The 19,429-nt window shown below is 51.0% G+C and overlaps 1 pseudogene; it reads right to left on the bottom strand.

The window, feature by feature from the left end:
• Positions 1–11,228: 11,228 nt before the first annotated feature.
• On the bottom strand, positions 11,229–12,927 carry LOC140898170 (olfactory receptor 6Z7-like; annotated as a pseudogene).
• Positions 12,928–19,429: the final 6,502 nt, after the last annotated feature.

Raw genomic sequence — 19,429 nt, 5'->3', positions numbered from 1 at the left:
CTTTCTCCAAGTGGGTTCCCCAGTCTGGCGTATGGATGATGATATCATCTAGGTATGCAGCTGCGTAACTAGTATGGGGGCGCAGCAGCTTATCCATGAGGCGCTGGAATGTGGCTGGGGCCCCATGTAGCCCAAAAGGGAGGACAGTGTACTGGAATAGCCCATCCGGGGTGGAGAATGCTGTCTTTTCTTTAGCTGCTTTGGTCAGAGGAATCTGCCAGTACCCTTTTGTCAGATCCAGTGTAGTCAAGAATCGGTCACTACCCAGTCGGTCAACCAGTCCGTCGATGCGTGGTAGGGGGTGTGCGTCAAACTGGGATATTTCATTCGGTCGGCGAAAGTCATGACAGAATCTCATGGTACCATCAGGTTTAGGCACTAGAGCAATGGGACTGGACCACTGACTGTAAGACTCTTCAATAACCCCTAATTCTAATATTTTCTTTACTTCATCCTTGATTTCTTCTCTTTTGGCTGCTGGGATTCGGTAGGGTCTCAATGTTACCTTGGCTCCGGGGATCGTGCGGATATGGTGATAGGTTTCAGTAGTCAGCTCTGGTTTTGTAGAGAACACATCTCAGTTGCGATTAATAATGTCGGCTGCCTCGATCTTTTGGATCGGCGTCAAGTTGGATGATATCCTCACTTGCTCGTGTAAATTATCCTCCTGGGGAAGGGTCTCCTGCATGACTAAGCATGCCTCTCGATCGTGCCAAGGTTTTAGAAGATTGAAGTGGTAAATTTGCTCCAATTTCCAGCAGCCTGGCTGCCACACCTTCTAGTTCACCTCTCCCACGGCTTCAATTATTTCATAGGGTCCTGCCACTGGGCCAACAGTTTACTTTCTGCTGTGGGCACCAATACCATCACCCAATCCCCTGGTTGGAATCGTTAAAGCTTCGCTTGGTGGTTATAATGGGTTCGTTGGGTCTCCTGTGCTCTCTCCAAGTGTTCCCGTACAATGGGTGTAACTCGGGCTATCAGATCTCTCATCTGCAGTACATGCTCAACTATGTTCCTTCCGGGATTTGGCTCCTTTTCCCAGGCTTCTCTGGCTATATCCAATATGCCCCGAGGGTGGCGCCCATATAGTAGTTTGAATGGAGAGAAACCCATGGAGGCTTGTGGAACCTCCTGGATGGTGAACATGAGGTAAGGCAATAGGGTATCCCAATCTTTCCCATCCCGGCTCACCACTTTCCTGATCATGGCCTTGAGGGTCCTATTGAACCTTTCCACAAGGCCATCTGTTTGTGGGTGGTATACAGAGGTCTGTAGGGCTTGTACATGGAGCAATGAACAGAGATCTTTCATCAACTTGGACATAAAAGGTGTCTCTTGATCAGTCAATATCTCCTTGGATAGCCCAACCCGGGCAAAGATCTGTACTAGCTCCTTAGCTATTGTCTTGGAAGCTGTGTTGTGCAGGGGAACAGCTTCCGGGTACCAGGTTGCATAGTCCAGTACAACAAGCACATGTTGGTGGCCCCGAGCTGTCTTCTCTAGGGGTCCTACCAGATCCATGGCTATCCATTCAAAAGAAACCTCTATTATTGGAAGAGGTATCAAAGGAGCCTGTAAGTGCGGGCGAGGGCTATGTAACTGACACTCCAGACAAGAGGTGCAGTATCGCCGGACATCTTCATGTACTCCTGGCCAGAAGAACCTCCGCAGAATCCGTGCCTGGGTTTTCTCTACCCCTAGGTGTCCTCCAAACAGGTGACTGTGGGCGAGACTCAGTATGACTTTTTGATGTTTTTGTGGTAGCAGAAGTTGTTGTATCTCTTGCTCCTGCATTTGCACCATGCGGTACAGGAGCTTTTTCTTCACTATAAAGTAAGGTCCGGGACCCCAGACCTTCCCATCCACGGGTATCCCATCGATCTTGGCCACCTTTTTCCTGGCGTTATCATATCTGGGGTCCTCCGCCTGGTCCCACCCAAAAGTCTCTCTCCCAGGACTAACCTGCCCAAGCTCCCAGGGGCCGGCTTCTGCTTCTTCCAATGGCTCGCCACCATCATGGCTGGGGGCAGCTTCTGGCTCACCTTCTGTGGTGGAAGTTTCTTGTTGGCCGCTCGCATCCATCTGCCTACTAGGGAGGTCTTCTGGCCCTGGGTCAGGATCTGGGTTCCCAAGGCCTTTGCGGCGTTCCTCTCTTTTTTTGTCTTCCGGCTCTTTCGGGGGGCTGAGAACAGATCCTGAGAAATCTCAGCGAACAATGGGGATTGACATTCCACTGGTGACGAGTTGCTGTCCTCAGGGTCCCCACCTCCCTCCAGCCTCTCCGGGGGGAGTAAATTATCAAACCCTGGATAGTCCCTCCCAATGACTACAGGATATGGGAGTTTAGGAACTACGCCCACGGTCACCTCAATGGGGTTTCCCTGAACCTCTATCTCCACTGGGATGGTGGGGTAGTGGCTCACGGCCCCATGCACGCACATCACTGCTACGCGTTTGGCTCGTAGCAGCTGACTACTTTTTACCAGCTTACCCGATATGAGGGTGATAGCACTCCCAGAGTCCACAAGCGCTGTAGTCTCTGCTCCATTTATCATCACTGGCCTGGTGTAATTATGCAGGGCTAATGCGACCCCCGCAAGGTGAATAAGGGAGCATGGGACCTCCCAATCCCCCAAGTTACATTGCATAGGCTCCTCGGTGCTGGGACACTGTGCTACTATGTGTCCCCACTCCCCACATGCATAACATCTATAATTGCTTTTAATCATTCCCCTAACCCGGGGGTTAGGGGGTTTAGTCCTGGGGTTCCCCCCACTCAGGCCAATCCCTTCCTTCTGGTTTCGCCTCCCCTTTCTTCTCCCTAGGACTCCCCGGGGTCTGGCTGCCCAACCTTCCAGGGTTGGGGACGGGTGCTTGGGTAGTCGGGTCAGTTCCCTGGCTGTCATCCATCTTTCTACTAGTGTGATCATCTCGTCGTAGGTGGACGGATCATTCTGGCCTACCCATTTGCGGAGATCTGGTGGCAGTCCCCACATGTAATGGTCTATGACCAGGGTCTCCAAAATCTCCCCCGGCCTGCACACCTCAGGCTGTAACGAGGTGTATGAGGTTGAAATGCTGGGACCTTGGGGGTTTGTTCTCCTGGTATTTCCACTGATGGAACCTCTGGGCCCTTACCGCTGCCGTTACCCCTGATCGTGCTAGGATCTCTGCCTTCAGACGGGTATAGTCAGTGGCATCCGTGGCAGGCAAGTCAAAGTAGGCCTTCTGGGCCTCTCCACACAAAAAATGCTGGTCCACTGCTCCTGGGGCCACGCCTCATGCTGAGCAGTCCTTTCGAAAGAGAGGATATATGCCTCTATGTTATCTCCTGATGTCATCTTTGGCAGACAACCAGTGGCTCTCAGGGTTCGCGTCCCATCTGGTGGTGAGGATCTTCAGCTGGTCCACCACCTCTCTCAAGAGGGCATGATCTTGGGTCACCAGACTCATCAATAATTGAGTGGTTTCCTGCTGTAGCCACATAGATTCCTGTTGTGCCATTGCCTGAACCCGGGTGGCCTCCTGCTGGGCTGCTGTGGCTTGTACCAGAGCTCTTACCACCTCCTCCATTGTGGTACAAAGCAAACAAACAAACCAAAAATCCAAAACCCCAGTGCACTTTAAAAAAAAAAAAAAACTCTTTCTTCTGCCACGCTGTGTACAAAATCCCACTTCTGACCCCAGTTGTGACAAAGCTCTGTCCTTGCTTCATGGGTCCCACGTTCCCTGGCGGATTTTGCTAGCCTCAGAGGCTTACTGTGACCCTCCATGTAACCCTTCTCTCTCTAGAGACAAAGGTCACAGTCTACTGAGCCATTTTCATCATAAGCCAGCGAGGGAGGTGAGGAGAAGTTATCCTTCCTGGCACAGTCTTTGTTGTCTCTCAGTCTCAGTGATTAATCAGGGGGCAAAGGTGGGGTGGGGGGAGCCTGGGCCCACCCTCTACTCCGGGCTCCAGCTCAGGGACCCTAATAGTATCAGCTATGGTAGCTGACCTTTTAGAAATATGACATGTACAATTCCCTGGGCTACTTCCCCCACAGCAGCCCTCACTTCCTCAAGCTCCACTTCACCCTTACCACAGGGTCTCCTTCCTTGTGCCCGATATGGTGTGTACTACTCAGCCTCTCCAACAGCGCAACTTCCTCCCACAGCTCCTGACATGCACACCCACCTGACTAACTGGGAGGCTTTTAACTAGTTTCAGCCAGCCCTTGATTGGCTTCAGGTGTCCCAATCAACCTAGCATTCTCCCTGCCTTCTGGAAAGTTCTTAATTGGCCCCAGGTGTCTTAATTGACCTGGAGCAGCTGCCATTTCACTTATGCTGGTACCAGGGATTTGTTTAGCCTGGAGCTAATATATCTATCTCCCACTACTTTTCTATAGCCATCGGGCCTTGCCCCATCACAATATATATGATTGTGTGTGTTGTTGTATATGTTTGTCATTGTGTGTGTGATTGCAGTAGTGCCTATTTTCTATTGTATATGTATATGGTTGTACTGTGTGTGGTGTTGTTTGTGTATGTGATTTTGTGTGATTGTGGTAGTGCCTCTATTTGTGTTCAGTTGTGTATGTATACAATTTTGAATGTTTGCTGATTTGTATTTAGGTGTTTGTGTGTTCAATTGCATGTGCTTTTGTGTGATTCTGGTAGCATCTGCATGTGTGTGTTTCAATGTGTATGTATATGATTGTGTGCGTTATGTGTGTGTGTTTTTCTGTGTGTACTTGTAGTGTCAGTGTGTGTGTTTAATTGTGTTTGTGCATGTGTAAATGCAGTAGCATGTATATGTGGTTTCTGTGTCTGTATATGTTTGTGCATGTCTGTGCTTTTGTGTGCTTAGCTATTTCTACTCAATACAAATTTGGGCTGCAGACTTAAATTCATCATTAATCGAGGAGAGGATAACCCCTATCTATAGCGCTGTGAGGAGGTAATGCTGTTTGAAATCTGGTCTGATCAATACAAGAGAAATCCTGTTTCAGAAAAGTCCCTGTGTGCAACTCTGGTACTAAATTCATAACGCTCCACAAAACTCCCCCATGGCTGGTTTGTTTCATACCAACTTTTCCCTCTGCCACCTCCATGCATTTTCCATGCCACCTCCCAGCCAGCCAGCACACACCATTTCCTCATCTACATCCCATCTGGGTCCATACCCAGGTACATCATTGAATATGACACATATAAACCTAATAACACTTTTCAGCGGTAGAAGAATCAACTAGTTCCCCTTATCTCCTGCTAATCACTCACTCACTCCTACCTAATCTATCTATCTATCGTCATCATCCTTATCAGGGCTAGATTAGTCTCTTTCTTTCTTTCTTTCTTTCTTTCTTTCTTTCTTTCTTTCTTTCTTTCTTTCTTTCTTTCTTTCTTTGTGCATCTGTCTAACTCTTGTTCTCTTTCTATGTCCTTCCTGCCTGTGGCCACCCTGCACTCTCTTCTCCTCCTCACCTAATTAATATCCCTCTCCCACCCGTGCCACAAAGCACATAAGCTCCAAGACTTTCAGACTGCCGCTGAGGTCTTATCTACATCGACGCTTAATGACGGGTCTAAATCTACCCCCTTGCCTGCCGTGTAACAAGTGTCCATCTGGACACTGCTGCCATGTACTAACACTCCCCTAGTGTGCTTTGATCTAGCCTGCTTTGCAATGGGAGTAGCTCAAAGTGCATTCGGGAGCTATTAGTGTGTGGCAGCAGCATCCAGTCAGATACTTAGTGCACCCCAGCTTGCTTCAAACTAAGTGTTCATTTAGATGAGACCTGATGCTCATACTTAGTCATGCTATGTTGAATTCACAGGAACCATAGATTTGCCTTGGGATGCAGGGGCCTGGCAGACAGAAGTGGGGCATACGAACTGTAGAATATGGGGCTGCCCAGATGAGCAGAAGCCCAGCTACAATATTTAATATGGCATTGAGAGTTGGCACTGGGGAAGGGAGAGGATTTTTAAAGACACAGGCTACCTTTGAAATGGGAGCTGGAGGCCTAACTATCCCTTGTACCCTTGAAAAATCTCCCCCTATGTCTAAGATTTTCAAAGCTGCCCAAAAGATTCTGAGTTGCCCAATTTAAGTCACCTTAAAGGGACATGATTCTTCAGCACTTTCTGAAAATCAGCCCCCTTTAAGGCATCACATGTTAGAAAACTGAAAATTGAGTTATCCAAAATCACTAAGGTCCAAATGATTTCAATGGGTGTTAGTCACCTAAATCTTTTGAAAATCCCACTAGGTGCCTAAATACCTTTAAAAAACTAGCCCACAGCTCCCTTTGAAAATTCTGGCCTTAGTCTTCAACATACATACACAACAGCCTGACACAAACAAATCAACAGATATAAGTAGACATTGAATCGAAGAGATGTGGGGCTGGAAGAGATCTCAAGAGGTCATCTAGTCCAGCTCCTGATGCTGAGGCAGGGCCAAGTGAACTTTGATCAGTTCTGACAGATGTTTTTCCAACCTTTTTCTTAAAAATCTCCAGTGACAGGGATTCTACAACGTCCCTAGGTAACCTGTTCCAGAGCTTAACTATCCTTCGAGCTGAAGAGTTTTTCCTAATATCTAACCTGAATCTGTCCAGATACAAACTACACCAATTCCTCCTTGTCCTACCCTTAGTGGACATGGAGAACAATTGATCACTGTCCTTTTTGAAACCACCTTTCACATATATTACACAACATACAAATACAAACCCATTGACATAATGAAATAATTTCCTGAAGAAGAGCTCTGTGTAAGCTCAAAAGCTTGTCTCTCACCAACAAAAGGCTATCCAATAAAAGATAATACCTTACCCACCTTGTCTCAAAAATGAAATAAGGGTTGTTATGCTCTGGAAAAGGCTTCCAAGGGAGACAGTGGAAACCCCCGTCACTGGAGGTTTATAAGAAGACGGTGGACAAACATCTGTCAGGGATGGTCTAGGTTTACTGCCTCAGCAAAGGGGGCTGGATTTGATGACTTCTCAAGGTCCTTTCCAGAGTTATGATTCTATGACACACACATGAGCACAAAGACAACCTGCAAACACATATCCTCAGACCGTGGATGGGATTTTTAAAAGTGCCTAGAAAGACAGAGATACATGTCTCTGGAGTTTCTGTGTGACTTGTAATACACACAGATGAACATACATTCACAACAGACAATCTCACACACAAACCTACAGTCAATCACAATGACACACACACAGAGATGAGGAGGCAAATGCAGTTAGACACACACTTATGAACATGCAAAAAAAATGATTAGCACAGGTATATGACCATAAAAACATGATACATAGACAGCTGCATAGAGAATCACACACACAAACCTACAAACAAAATAAAACACACAAATATGATCTCATCCACACAGAACTACAAACACATCCATACAAATTCCAGACAAATGCAGTTCTAGACACATGCACACAGAGAGAGTAAAGGAAACAGACAAACACATGTACCAAATGAACTGTACACAAACTCAGACAAACACACACTAACCATATTGAACCAGGTCCCTAAACTGGTATAATTCAGCAGATCCCCAGCTTGCATAAATCTGTGTAGCACCATTGACTTCAGCGTTCGTTGTACTGCTTTATATATGCTTAGGATCTGGCCAGCTGGCTTTGATTTGCTTCAGACATGATCCATTAATTAATCTACTAGAAATGCCAGTGGAATCGATAAACAGAGAATTCCCTCCCCCCCATCTCCCCAATACAAATCCCAACCTAATTCACCTGGATAGAAGTGAATGGCACAACCGAAGCAGGATTCCCAAAGTGCCACACTGCAATTACTTATACACGTTTTCATGACCACAAGGGAATTCTCCCCAAAGATCTTCCGCCATGATGTTGCCAAGCAACTCCAACTGAACTTAGTAACAAGAAAGGAAAGAAATCAAACATACAGAATCCTGCAAGGAGCATCTGGCTCTATCTCACACAGGGATGGATTTGCAGCTGGACATCTTAGATTACTGGAGATTTAGACTCAAGGAAATGCAGAGTCACTTTGGATCATATTTTTAAAGGTATTTAGGTACCTAGCCAGATTTTTCAATGGGTGTTAGGTCCCAGATGCTTTTGAAAATCCCACTAGGTGCCAAATATCTTTAAAGAACTGGCCATTTGTGTCTGAACAAAGTTGCAAAGAACAGCTGTACCATCCTGGTCCCTGTTGTTGCTTTGCAGTATATGTGCCATGGAATAAATGCCACCTTAAGTAATATTATGAAATGCTAATGCACCATCAGGACTCAAGACATCGACAGGAAGGTGCACCAGGGGTTCTTTTGACCCTGTGTGACACCATTTGATACACTGGGCCAACTATCAACCCCGGTTTAACATCTCTCTCTCTCCCCCTTTCCAAATTCTTCACCCCTTCTGCATGCTGAAGGGCAGGGAAGATGTTTCTTCTCTCTTTTCTTCCTCCTGAATGGTGAGTGCTTTCTCCTTCCCCTCTGTTTTCCAACCCTTCCTGGGACCTGAATTTCTCACTTCGGTATGGAAATGATCCAGTGACCATGGAAGTAATTGGAAAGGCTCCCATTGAGTTGTGTGATGCCTATTATATCAATATCCTCATTTAATACCAGGCACTCAAATTCACTCATCTTAGTACTTCTAGCATTTGTATACAAGCACTTATATTTGTCAATATTTGGTTGTCTGCCTTTATGTGATGTAATTGAATGGGACTTTTTTTCATTTGACTGTTTCTCTTCACCTCCTACCTGCATTTTATCAATTTCTATCCTCTCCTCCTTACTAAGGTATAGAGAATCCCCATTAATAGATCCTCCCCTAAGGGATGTCTCTGTCTGAACCATGTACTCTTCTGTAACTTTTGGCTTTCCCCCAGACCTTGGTTTAATAACTCCTCTGTGACCTTTTCAATTTTACATGCCAGCAGTCTGGTTCCATTATTGTTTGGGTGGAACCCATCCTTCCTCTATACTCTGGTCCTTTCCCAAAAGATCCCCCAGTGTCTAATAAACCTAAAATCCTTCTCCCAACACCATCATCTCATCCACACTTTGAGACCCTGCAGTTCTGCCTGTCTAACTGGCCCTGTGTGTGGAACTGGAAGCATTTCAGAGAATGCTACCATGGAGGTCCTGGATTTTAATCTCTTATCAAGCAGCCTAAATTTGGCTTCCAGGACCTCTCTGCTATCCTTCCCTATGTCACTGATACCTACATGTACCACGACCACCAGCTCCTCCCCAGCACTGCACATAAGCCTGTCTAGATGTCTCAAGAGATCAGCAACCTTCACACCCAGCAGACAATTCACCATGTGGTTCTCCCATTCATCACAAACCCCCCTATCAACGTTTCTAATAATCAAATCCCCCATTACTATTACCTGTCTCTTCCTAATAATGGGGTTCCCCTCCCTTGGAGAGGTATCCTCAGTGCGAGAGGATACCATGACATCATCTGGAAGAAGGGTCCCAACTATGGGATCATTGCCTTCCACTCAGTCTTGATGTTCTCCTTTCCCAAGACTTTCATCCTCCTCAGCAGTACCAAGGCTCTCAGACCCGCAGTGGGATGTCTTTACTGTGTCCACAGAGATGGAATGAAGGAACATATTACTGATTTTCTTAATCCTATCAGAGAAATGCCCACAGGTTGGAGGAGAAAGAAATTCCATTATTGCCTCAGAAGACTAAAAACAGGTGATTGTCATCTAATGTTTATTATATCCTTAACCCTGGAAATTTGATCTCACTTTGCATGTACACTTGTGGAGAATTGATATTGGTGAAAATGATGTGAAAAGTTGCAGAGTCATGCAATACATTACATTTAAATTACAATATTATGCTGTGTAACATTCCAGTGGTTAATTGCCCTCAGAGATGAACAGTTGCACCTTATTTCCTGTTTGAGTTTTGCTGATTTCTATTTCCAGGTGCTGGATCTTGTTCCGTCTTTTTCTGCCATAATAAAGAGCCCTCCACTATATCTTCTCTCCATGTGAATACTTATAGATGGTACTCCAGTCAAGATAGATAGCTATCTGAGCTAAAAGATGGGAGAGGTACAGCTGTGCGAACCTTGTACCTCAAATCCTGTGTGGTGCTGAGTGCCTGTTATTCCCATTGTTTTCAGAGGGACAGATATTCAGTATGGTTAGTGTTGTTAAGTGCTGAAGGATGTTATTGCTGCTGCAATGTTGTTACTGTTCGTGGAGCTCTGATGTCAGAGGCACTAGCAGACAGTGCAGCGTGTTAATTCAGCAGACCTTGATGTTACTCATAAAGAAAGACCACAGGCTCGGTTCAGTGACAAAGGCACTCGGCCAGGTTTATTGCCCTCAAGTCACAGTTCTCGCATCCTGGTTCTGTGGTTACAGATACACTAACACACGAGTGCCCAGTGCCAAGGAGCAGCTCAGTCAGCGGCGGGAATTTCTGCTGTCCTCTTGGCTGCACAGAGGTTTAAACTGAGGTACCCTGACATTTATAGACTGAAACAAACGTATGTTCCAACTCACATGTTTCATGACATCTGCTTGTTACCTCCCCTTGTATCTTGTTCCAGGTGTCTCAAGAAAAACATCCCTATTCATCACTTCTGTCAAACCCTCTTATCTGGTGTTAGGTCAGGATGTACCTGGGCTAATCTTTGCAGTGTGCTCACACACATACCCAGTGTCTGTTGCTTCTTAGGAGTGCCTGTGTGTTAGCAACACTAGGAGTGCCCTTGTCAAGTTTATGTATCTGGCAGTGAACTTGTAAGCATCTGCTTTAATACTTGGCCTGACTTTGGTTCACAGCATGGCCAGACTTTGCTGACTATGGTTTAGGCCTCAGGCCTTATACCAGGCTCAGTATTTCAGGTTCTCTGTCTCTCTCCTACAGTTAGATTCCACAGGATTTGATCCTCTGTCCTCATTTTGCACTAATATTGTATCAGATGCCTAGAACTAGGGACCACCTCGTGTGTGCTTTCTGATAAAGGAATGGTCTAATCTAGGAAGTCATGCTAATGTGAATTCACATGAGGATTCTCAAGGAGATATATATATATATATATCCTGATAGATAGATAGATAGATAGATAGATAGATAGATAGATAGATAGATAGATAGATAGATAGATATCAGCGTTTGCAGGATCCCACCCTTTTATCATCTCAGACTGTCTCTATTTCAGTCTAAGAACTTTTTTTTAACATGCACCTTAGGTTATCTGGATTCTTGTGAAAGACAGAAGTTTCCTGACAGCTTTTCTCAGGGCCCCATTGACTTCTTTGTTTCTCAGCATGTAAATGAGGGGATTGACCAGGGGAGTCAGGACTGTGTAGAAGACAGAATATTTTGTTTAGATCTCTCATTCTGTTTGGTAGCATATACACAATGATGAGGGTCCCATAGAAAATTGTCACCACCGTGAGGTGAGAGGAGCAGGTGGAAAAGGCCTTTTGACTCCCAGTGGTGGAATTGATTCTCAGGATGGTTGTAATGGTACAAATATAGGATGTCAGGGTTAACAGAAAAGGGGGCAGTGAAAAGAGAGGAGAAGATGAGGGTCACAAGTTCTATCAGATAGGTATCGCTGCAGGAGAGTTTAATCATTGGGGTGAGATCACAAAAGAAATGGTACATTTCATTGGGGCCGCAAAAAGTTAGCTCTGATATCAAATACGTTGTTACAGAGCTAGCCAGAAAGCCACCTATCCAAGACACAGTTGCCAGATTGGTGCAGAACCTGCCATTCATAATCATTGCACAATGCAGTGGTTTGCATATTGCGAAATACTGATCACAAGACATTGAGGCTAGGAGATAACATTCTGTAGGTACAAGACCACTAAACAAAGAGGATGGCTCTAGACTGTTCTCAATGGTAGCAGATGACAGAACGAGGAGTAATGGTCTCAAGTTGCAGTGGGGGAGGTTTAGATTGGATATTAGGGGGAGGTTTAGATTGGCTATCCAAAGAGGATGGCTCTAGACTGTTCTCAATGGTAGCAGATGACAGAACGAGGAGTAATGGTCTCAAGTTGCAGTGGGGGAGGTTTAGATTGGATATTAGGAAAAACTTTTTCACTAAGAGGGTGGTGAAACACTGGAATGCATTACCTAGGGAGGTGGTAGAATCTCCTTCCTTAGAGGTTTTTAAGGTCAGGCTTGACAAAGCCCTGGCTGGGATGATTTAACTGGGAATTGGTCCTGCTTCAAGCAGGGGGTTGGACTAGATGACCTTCTGGGGTCCCTTCCAACCCTGATATTCTATGATTCTATGATTCTATGACAGGACTAGTTGGTTAAGCACCAGTGCTCTCCCTCGGAGGGAGAGACATCGGAATAGCCTCGTCCATTTCCGGAGCCATACTATCACCCAGCCCTCTAAATTTTGCCAGTTCTCCAGCGGGGAAGGGTGCGTGGCAGAAAGGTAAACGCCTAGGTAGAGCAGTGGACCTGCACTCCACCGGATGGTCTGAAGCGCGGGTGGGAGGGAGCTCACCTGCTGCCAGTCCTCCACCGCCAAGCCAGAGCTCTTGACCCAGTTGACTTGGGCGGAGGAGGCTGCCGAGTAGATGGCCTGGCAAGCCTTCACCCGCGCCAAGTCGCCCGAGTCCTGGACCACGAGGAGCACGTCATCGGCGTACACCGACAGGACCAGCCGCAGCTCTGGCTCCCGCAGCACCAACCCTGTCAACCTCCTGCGGAGGAGACAGAGGAAAGGCTTGATCACCAGAGCGTACTGCTGGCCTGAGAGGGGGCACCCCGCCGCACTCCTTGCCCAAAACTGACTGGCTCGATCAGGGTCCAGTTGAGCCTAACCAAACACTCCGCGTAGGCATACAGCACCCGGAGAAAACTCACAAACTGAGGTCCGAATCCAAACGCCTGCAGAATGCTCAGGAGGTACTCATGGTCTACTCTATTGAACGCCTTCTCCTGATCGAGAGACAGGAGGGCGAACGACAGACCGTCTCTTCGCCCGAGTTCCAAAAGGTCTTGGACTAGAAATAGGTTGTCAAAAATGCTGCGACCCGGGACAGTATAGGTCTGGTCTGGGTGGATCACGTCCGCCATCACGGACCCTAGCCGCAGCGAGATTGCTTTCGCTATGATTTTCTAGTCCGTGCTAAGGAGTGAGACGGGATGCCAGTTTCGTAAATCGCGGAGGTCCCCCCTCTTCAGTAACAAGGCGAGCACTGCTCGCCTGCACGAAAGAGGGAAGACCCAGCCCTGCAAAGACTCAGCCCACACAGTGGCTAGGTCTGGGCCAAGGATGTCCCAGAACGCGCGGTAGAACTCCACGGTCAGCCCGTCCATGCCTGGAGATTTATTGGTGGGCATGCGACGGAGGGCTTCCGAGAACTCGGCCAGGGTGAGAGGCAGCTCGAGTCAGTCTCGGTCGCCCACGCTGACCGTGGGGAGTTCCTCCCAGAGCACCCTGCAAGCGCCAGGATCGGTCGGATCCAGGGAGAAGAGGCTTGTGTACAAGTCACGGGCCCTCCCACACATCTCCTCCGGATCCGTGAGGGGGGCGCCGTCTTCTGCTAGAAGGCAGGTGACGTGTTTCTTGGCCCCCCTCGTTTTCTCCAGGGCGTAGAAGAAACGGGAGCCGCGATCCATCTCCTGAAGGAGGCGGACGCGGGATCGAACAAAGGCACCTCGGGCCCGATGTTCCTCGAGGTCCTGGAGCTCCTCCCGCTTCTCCCGGCATGCTCCGCAGAGGAACGGATCCTTGGGGCTGGCGGCCAGACACCTATCCATCTCTAAGACCTCCCGTTCCAACTGCCCTCTCGCTGCATTCCTCCGTCGGCTGGTGCCCCGGGTGTAGTCACGGCAGAAGAGCTTGGCGCGCACCTTCCCTAGATCCCACCGTTGCCGCGCTGAGGGAAAGGCACGCTGCTGCTCTTGCCAGGCCAGCCAAAACTCCTGGAAGGACGTCACGAAGCCCTCATCCTCCAACAGGCTGTTGTTAAAGTGCCAATAGGCCGGCCCCGGCCTCTCTGCACGGAGGGAGGCTGTTATGGTGGCTAAATGATGGACGGAAAATGGGGTCGGCCGAATGTTGGAGGAGTGGGCCTGTGAAAGATGGAAACGGGATAAATAAATACGGTCCAAATGAGAGTTGTGTGACCAATGGGCCTCCACCCGGACAAAGGTGAACATGGAAGTGTCATCTGGGTGATGGTCACGCCAGACGTCCACTAGGGAGTGATGTTCGACTATTCCTCGGAGAATGTTGCGGCGGCCAGGCTCAGCTTGGCCCCTGAGCGGTCTCGTTCCTCGAGGGTGATGTTAAAGTCCCCTCCAAGGACTAGGCACTCGTGAGAATCTAGGGTGCCGAGGAAGTCGGACACCTGCTGATAGAATTGTGGCCATTTCGGGCTCATTGTCGGGGCACAGATATTAACAAAGTTGACCACGAGCCCCTCCATATGGACTCGGAGATGCAGCAGGTGGCCCGGCATGGCCTCAGTGACCCCTAGCACCTCGGGCCATAGGTTGGGGGAGAACAGAGTCGCCACTCCAGCTTGCCACATCGTGAAGTGGCTAAAGTAGACCCCTCCCCCCATTCCAGCTGCCAGCTGTCCTCTGCGGTCAGATCTGTATGGGTCTCCTGCAGGAAAACTACAGAGAACCCCCCTTCCCAAAGGTAAGAGAGCACCTGGGACCTGCGGAGAGCCATCCTACAGCCCCTGGTGTTCAAAGTTGCGATAATGAGAGGCGTCATGCAAAGGGCTGGGGGGGGGGTGGGGGTTCCTTATTGGCGGAGGTGTTTGCGGCCCTCGGTGGGTCGCGCAGCAATCCGTGACCCATCCCGTAAGTGAGTAGATCATTACGGAAGCCGCGGGCCCGCCCGTAGGCCGCAGCACCGTGTTTTCCTTGCCCTCTACCCTCCTTTATAAGGGCCCTTGTGGCCTGGAGGATTTGATCAAAGTCCCCCCATAGCTGGAGAGCCAGCTGTACCCTGTTGTGGGCGCCACGGATGTTTTCTAAAAACTTCCACAATGCATTTCGCAGCTCATGGGGGGGTGCGGTTACGATTTCTGGGTTGTTCCCTGGTGGGGCTCTTGATGCAGCCTCGTGGTCCGCTGAGGCAGGCAGGCAGGGTGCGGACCACCGACGGGGCATCTGACAGGTTAAAGTTATTAGGTCCATCTCACACCTTGGGGTAGAAGGGGATGGCGGAGGGAAAATTGCAGCTCCTAATGGGTCATGGCAGGAAAATGCAAAGGCTGCTCCCTGGGGGGAATCCGCAAATAATGGGAAAGAAATAACCCCAGGGGTGGCAGTAGCATTGCAGGAGGAGGTGGATTGGGCAGGGACAGGGGTGGGGGCGGGGGCAGAGGCAAGGCTCTGGGCTTCGGGAGGCAAGCAGTTGAAAAGTGGTGCCTCCTGAGCAGATTCGAGGGTTGAGGGGTGGGGGAGAGGGCTCCCAGTGATGCTAGGCGCAGGCTCTATGGTGGATTTGGCGGCCATGGCATCAGGTGGTGGACCACCTTCTGTAGGGTGCCCACCTTGGAAGGTGGTTAGGGGGAGGGAGCATGGGGAAAAGGGAACTGGGGTGAGGTTGCCCAGGTCGAGGCCAGCCGGCAGTAGATCATCCTCTCCCTGGGTGACCGGGGTCAAACCTAGGCCTCAATCTCCTCATACATGGAGGAGAGGTCGTCTTCTGCTACCCCGGGGGCCTCTCCTCTGGGGCCTGCCTCGACGGTCGCTTTGGGGTTCGCGGGGGGTTCGGGTGGTATCCGGGTAGAAGGGGCTTCCTCAGGGGTCTCGGAGGGGAGGGTCTCCCATGGAGGGGAGATTCTACCCTCCAATGCCATTCTGTTTTCCCCTCCCGACACTGGCAGATGGGTCTGACTTGTGGGCATAGCGGAAGGCTTAGTATCAGTGCCTACCTTCCTGGTCTTCCAGGGGGCCTCCGCATCGGATGGGTGCAGCAGAGCTCGAGCCTTCCGCTTGCCTCGCTTCCGCTGGACTAGGGTCCAGCCCTCCATAGCATCTTCTGGGGGTTGGTTAGCAGGGGTCGTGTCAGTGGGCAGAGGTGATGGTTCAGAGGTTCGGGGGGGTAACGGTGAGGCAGCATGGGGGGCGGGGGGTTCTCCTTGGGGCGGGCCCTCTCCTATACCTGGTAATATCTTTGCTGCACCCTCCTCCATAGGCTCTGCTGGATTGTTGATAGCAAGGGTGGGACTCCCTTGCTCGTCTGGGTGTTGTAGGAGAGGTGTCTCTTGGGCCCGGATGGGAGCAGCGGTGGATTGGGCAGGAGGAGAGGTGGTTTCAGGTGCCGGGCGGCCAGTGGCATCGGCAAAGATGGAGCCGACGTCCTGCTGGGCCTCGGGGGTCTCGGGTGCCCCTCTCAGCTGGGTCAAAGGGCAGTCTCTTCGGACATGCCCCGCTGAGCGGCAGAGGTAGCACCGGGCTTCTCCCGTGGAATAAAAGACCCGAAAGCGGGCTCCCTGATAGGGGACTAGGAAGGACCCCTCGAGTGCCTCGCTGTCACGCGCCGCCGCCGGTGGTAGAAGCTGCACTTGCCGGCGGAACGAGAGGACGTGACGGAGGGTGGGGTCCTTGCAGCCCAACGGGAGAGGGCTGATGACAGAGACAAGTTTCCCCAGGGAGGAGAGAGCGGATAAGAGGGCGGCATTGGGTAGAAAGGGAGGGCCGGACGTGAGGACTAGGTGAACGCCAAGGTCCTCTAGTGGCTCCTGGGGGACAAACACCCCCCGCACAGCCAGGCCCTTCTCCACTGCCTCCTGGGTGGTAGCCTCCGATGCTAAGAAAAAGACGACCTTCCCGTACATTTTTGGAGGCCGCCACAATAGCCGTGGGTCCTACCACCCTCGTCAACGCCTGTACGTATATCTCCACGTGGGGCAAGGCGGGGACCAGGAGGCAACGGACGCCATGCTTCCTGGTCATGGTGGGAAAGGGGCCCCGGCCGCTATTGATGGTAGCGGAGGCGGTGGGTGGGCGAGATGACGAGGTGGCAGGCGGGGGGGGGGGGCGTGCCACCATCCGGGCGTACGTCCTGGGGGCCGGGGGAGGGACGCTCGCAGAGCTGGTGGAGGGAACAGCAGGGAGCGACGCCATGTTCGATGACGAGGCCACAGCGGTGGGGGCAGCCCCTGCCATGGAGGGCCTGGTGGTTTTAGCGGGGCCCTTTCCTTTCTTCATACCCTGGCCCTTCCGGCCAACTGGGGGGTTTTCCTAGAGTCTGAGGGGGCGGTGAACGTTGCAGTGGCAGTAATCATAGAATCATAGAATAGAATCATAGAATATCAGGGTTGGAAGGGACCTCAGGAGGTCATCTAGTCCAACCCCCTGCTCAAAGCAGGACCAATCCCCAATTAAATCGGCCCCGGTCTCTCTACACGGAGGGAGACCATTATGGTGACTAAATGATGGTCGGAGAATGGGGCCGGCCGAATGTTGGAGGAGTGGGCCTGTGAAAGATGGAAACGGGATAGGTAAACACGATCCAACTGAGAGTGGTGTGACCGATAGGCCTCCACCTGGACAAAAGTGAATGTGGAAGTGTCATCTGGGTGATGGTCATGCCAGACGTCCACTAGGGAGTGATATTCAACTATTCCTCGGAGAATATTCGCGGTGGCCAGGCTCAGCTTGGCCCCGAGCAGTCCCGTTCCTCGAGGGTGGTGTTAAAGTCCCCTCCCAGGACCAGGCACTCGTGCGAATCTAGGGTGCCGAGAAAGTCGGACACCGCTGATAGAATTGTGGCCGCTTTGAGCTCATTTGTGGGGCATAGATGTTAACAAGATTGACCACGAGCCCCTCCATACAGACTCGAAGGTGCAGCAGGTGGCCCGGCATGGCCTCAGTGACCCCTAGCACCTCAGGCCATAGGTTGGGGGAGAACAGGGTTGCCACTCCAGCTTGCCAAGTCGTGAAGTGGCTAAAGTATATCCCGTCCCCCCACTCCAGCCGCCACCTGTCTTCGGCGGTCGGGTCCGTATGGGTCTCCTGCAGGAAAACTACAGAGTACCCCCCTTCCTGAAGGTAAGAGAGCACCTGGGACCTGCGGAGAGACATCCTACAGCCGCAGCTCATGGGGGGGTGGGGTTACAATTTCTGGGGTATTCCCTGGTGGGGTTCTTAATACAGCCTTGTGGTCCGCTAAGGCAGGTAGACAGGGTGCGGACCACCGACGGGGTGTCTGACAGGCTGGGGTTATTAAATTCATTTCACGCTTTGGGGTGGAGGGGGATGGAAGGGAAAAAATTGCAACTCCTAATGGGTCGCGACTAGAAAGTGCAAAGACTGCTCCCTGGGGGGAATCTGCGAAAGGCAGGAAGGAAATAACCCCAGGGGCGGCATTAGCATTGCAGGAGGAGGGGAATTGGGCAGGGACAGGGGTGGGGGCAGGGGCAGGGGCAGGGGTAAGGCTCTGGGGTTCAGGAGGCAAGCAGCTAAAGGAAAGTGCCTCCTGAGCAGAGTCAAGGGTTAAGGGGTAAGGGAGGGGGCTCCCAATAATGCTAGGCACTGGCTCCGTGGTGGTCTTGGCGGCCATGGCATCAGGTGGTGGACCACCTTCTGCAGGGTGCTCACCCGGGAAGGTAACTAGGGGGAGGGAGCATGGGGAAAGGGAGGCTGGGGTAAGGTTGCCCAGCTCGAGGCCAGCCGGCAGTAGATCATCCTCTCCCTGGGTGACCGAGGTCAAATCTAGGGCCTCAATCTCCACATACACGGAGGAGAGGCCAGCTCCTGCTACCCTGGGGGCCTCTCCTCTAGGGCCCGCCTCAACGGTTGCCTCGGGGTCTGCGGGGAATTTGGGTGGTATCCAGACAGAAGGGGCGTCCTCAGGAGTCTCGGAGGGGAGGGTCTCCCATGGAGGGGGGATTCTGCCCTCCAATGCCAGTCTGTCTTCCTCTCCCAACACCAGTGGATGGATCTCACTTGTGGCCGTAGCGGGAGGCTCAATATCAGTGCCTCCTTTCCTGGTCTTCCAGGGGGCTTCCGCGTCAGATGGATGCAGCGGAGCTCGAGCCTTCCACTTGCCTCACTTCTCCTGGACTAGGGTCCAGCCCTCCATAGCGTCTTCTGGGGGTTGGTTAGCAGGGGTCGTGTCGGGGGGCAGAGGTGATGGTTCAGGGGTTCGGGGGGGTAGCGGTGAGGCAGCATGAGGGGCGGGGGATTCTCCTTGGGGCGGGCCCTCTCCTGTACACGGTAATATCCTTGCCACACCCTCCTCCATAGGCTCTGCCGGATTGGTAATAGTAAGGGTGGAACTCCCTTGCTCGCCCGGGCATTGTAGGGAAGGTATCTCTTGGGCCCGGATGGGAGCAGCGATGGGTCGAGTAGGAGGAGGGTTGGTTTCAGGTGCCGGGCAGCCAGGGGTGTCAGCAACGACGGGGCCGATGTCCTGCCGGGTCTCGGGGGTCTCGGGTGCTC

This window comes from Lepidochelys kempii, chromosome 14 (assembly GCF_965140265.1).
Source record: "Lepidochelys kempii isolate rLepKem1 chromosome 14, rLepKem1.hap2, whole genome shotgun sequence".
Taxonomy (NCBI): Eukaryota; Metazoa; Chordata; order Testudines; family Cheloniidae; genus Lepidochelys; species Lepidochelys kempii.
Note: the sequence above shows the minus strand (reverse complement) of the source record. Positions and strands in the feature narration are given on the sequence as shown.